The sequence below is a fragment of the Chenopodium quinoa genome, unplaced genomic scaffold, assembly GCF_001683475.1.
Source record: "Chenopodium quinoa cultivar QQ74 unplaced genomic scaffold, ASM168347v1, whole genome shotgun sequence".
Lineage (NCBI taxonomy): Eukaryota > Viridiplantae > Streptophyta > Magnoliopsida > Caryophyllales > Amaranthaceae > Chenopodium > Chenopodium quinoa.
This window is the reverse complement of record NW_018744026.1, coordinates 1,837,451-1,840,850: the sequence shown is the minus strand read 5'-3', so window position 1 is coordinate 1,840,850 and position 3,400 is coordinate 1,837,451. Positions and strand designations below refer to the sequence as shown.

The window sequence follows — 3,400 nt, the reverse complement described above, 5'->3', positions numbered from 1 at the left end:
TTAGGGTAGTCTTTTTTTTGTGTCGTTTCTTTCGGAGTAAGTCGGATAGTATCCTCCCATTTTTTTTTTAAAAAAAACAAAAATAAATAAATAAATAGAATTTCAAAGTTATATATATTTTTTAAAATTCAAATTTTTTTATTTTTCCGAATGGGTTAAGGTTAAGTTTGGTCATTAAAGGTGTGTTTGTTTCGGTGTCATATCACTTGGTCAAGAAGCAGGGGTAGATTGTTACGGTTCGAGTCAATACCTCAACAACCTCTTATACCAAAGAGGCGTACAAGGAAACCACCACAATCATCTCCACTAGATCCATCTCCAGTCTACTTTCAACCAATGGCTACTAAGGAAGATATCGAGAACATCAACAGGACAATTGAAATGTTGTCTAACATGATGCAAACACTCACCACTAGAGTCAACACGGTAGAGCAAGACAATCAGAACAGTGTCACTGCCTCTGCAATGGACAAGATCACACTACTACAAAAACTAGAATAAGAAACGCAAGACATAGAACGGTTAACTTAGATAGGTGATCTCTAGGATTATACATAACACCTATCTAAGATAACCGTTCTATTTGATTTATTTATTATTTTTTTAAAATTGCTATTTTATTATACAGAATGCCTATCTAAGTTAACCGTTCTATTTAATTAATTTATTGTTTTTAATAAATTGTGATTTAATATAGAGAACGCTTATCTTAGTTAACCGTTCTATTTAATTTTAACCTATTAAAAAAACAAAAGTTGCAAAACCCTATTTCCTGGTGGATTAAAATTCCTAAGGCCTTTCTCATATTCTCAAATCCTATCTCATTATCTCATTGTAGCATCCGTTAATGGCTTCTTTCTCTTCCCTCTTTTCAAAACTTTTCTTTTTCTTTGTCACTCTTATCCAATCTGGTTAAGAGATTGATTATTGCTCTACCCTAATTACTCCATCACGTTCTCTAATTGTAGATTACCCATCTTGTCCTCAGTAAAAAAAATGCCCATATTTGGAGCTTCAACGATGGCAGAACAACAAGCAACTAAGACAAAACTCGAATTAAGGATTTCGTCAAGGTCAATTTCTCTCTCCCCTCATTGATTTGATATAAACATCGATTTCGTTAGAAATAGAACAAATTGTCAAATTTTTATGAGCATCAATTTTTATTTGAATATGTGTTTATGATTTTAGGATAGATGGAATTCAATTCGTTCATTGTTAATTTTAATTATCATGCATTTTTTTTGGGCATACTTCTTCTTTTTCCCATATTTATTTTTATTTTTGTTAATTGTTCATCCAATTTAGGTGAACTTTTATGAATTTAGTTACTGAGTTTTATGTTTGTTGATTAATTCTTAAAATGATGTATAGTTTTATGTTCAGTACTAAGATTAAATTGCTTTTACTTTTTTGAAATTGTCGGCAAACATATGATTGAATATATTATTGTTAAAGATGTTTTAATTTTATTATTATCAATAATGCATTATATACATTTATAACTTTAACTCTTTGTTTGTTTATTTCAACAGATTCATTGGCTATAAAAGGATATTCTTCAAGATCTTCATGGAATTATTTATCAATATCATGTACTGTTCATCGATTTTTATTCATTTTAATTGTATCAAAATGTACTGGAGATGTAATTGATTGAATATAAAAGATGATAAAGTTTGATTTAATTTGGTAATTTGACTTCGATTTTTTATAATTTCAATACAATTTTATTTATTGATTCATGATTTATATTAGTACGTATGCAACCTCCGCGTTGCAAAATTCATTTTTTTTTATTAAAATAATCGTCAAAGGGAACTATTATCTTAGCTAACAATTCTCTTTTATTCATTTTTTATAGGCATATGTAATAGTAGAGAGAACGATTATCTCTTATATATAGAAAGTCTCTTGTACCCGATCTCTTTTCCCTTGCATATAGAACGCCTCTTATACCCGTTCTGTAAACTTTACACATCGCTTAGCAGAAGAACGCCTCTGAGGCGTTCTGTAAGGCCTATTTTAACCGTTCTCTAATCCCTTTTTTGTGGTAGTGTCAAGGAACAGATGAGTAAGATTTCTGAAGAATTCACTTATGTGGAGCAACCTATCGCCTCTTCGTCCATAAGGGACAAGCTTCCTGAGAAGTTTTCCACTGCTGACATTCCCAAGTTCAAGCCTACCGATAATCCGCTTTTCCATTTGAAGGCTTTTTCTGCAACCATGGCTCTTAAGGGAATAGATGTGACACTCTTCCCTAAAGTGTTCCCTCTTTCCTTGGAGCATGCTTGTCAACAGTGGTTCTACACTTTGGAATCCAAACATGTCGCGACCTGGGAGGATGTTGCTGAAAGCTTTATGAAACGTTACAAGTGTAACATTCAGGCCAAGACTTCTGAACGTGAACTCTCCATTCTCAAACAGAAAGAGAATGAAGGCTTCACCACTTACTTAAGCAGGTGGAGGGAAACAGCCGCGCTCTTGGTGGATCCCTCCAAGGAAAAAGAGATGGTTCGCTTGTTCATTGCCAATCCGACTCATAAGTACAAGAAACACTTGAAGTTTCTGCCTCTGAGTACCTTTGAAGCTGTATACGATATTGGGATCAATATCAAGGATGAACTGATGAAGACTACTGGTAGCAACAATAATAACATCACTTGGAAAAACAAGAAGAACGACACTCCTTCTTCTTCGTCTTCCAGGCCCAATAACACTACCAACAATATCAATATCAATGATGTGGTGGCCCTTAATTATCCTCCTCAAAGATTCCAAAGGAAAAGGAGGGTTTACACGCCTTTGGGAATGACTTATGATGCTGCTTTTGACCGTTTACATGGTCAAGGACTGATTATGCCAATTAGACCATTTCCAGAACCTCGACAAAAGAATAGGACCGCTAGCTATGACCCCAATGCTTATTGCAAGTTTCATCAAGGCAAGGGTCATAATACTGAGAAGTGTTGGAGGTTGAAGGATGCGATCCAAGACCTAATTGATGCTAATCAACTTCTTGTCCCTCCAGGGGGCAAGAAGCCTAACATTCAAATAGGTCCTCTTTCCGATGCTTTGGCTATCATGGGAGATGAAGTCTCCTTTGATCCGTCAATACTCATTCAACCTGTGAATGAACCTCTGCCGGAATTTATATTTGTCTCGAGTTATGAAGAAGTGAATGGAATTTGGGATAGTGATGATGAAGACGTCTTTCTCAAGGATATAGCCTGTTCATCTCTTGGCACAACTGAAGATGTTTGGGGAGACCTTGAGGTCAAGGTTCTTACTAGAAGTGGATGGTTGCAACAACCTAGTCCACCTCCACCTCCACCGTAATCACATCCGATAGTTGATCCCATCGACCCTGTGAACAACGATGTGGTCAAACAATTACAAA

At 35.1% G+C, this 3,400-nt stretch overlaps 1 long non-coding RNA gene across 1 annotated transcript; it reads left to right on the top strand.

The window, feature by feature from the left end:
- The first annotated feature begins 645 nt into the window (after positions 1–645).
- On the top strand, positions 646–1,696 carry LOC110690345. Its single transcript, XR_002505077.1, has 2 exons — positions 646–1,073; positions 1,536–1,696. It is a non-coding gene; the product is annotated as an uncharacterized LOC110690345 (long non-coding RNA).
- Positions 1,697–3,400: the final 1,704 nt, after the last annotated feature.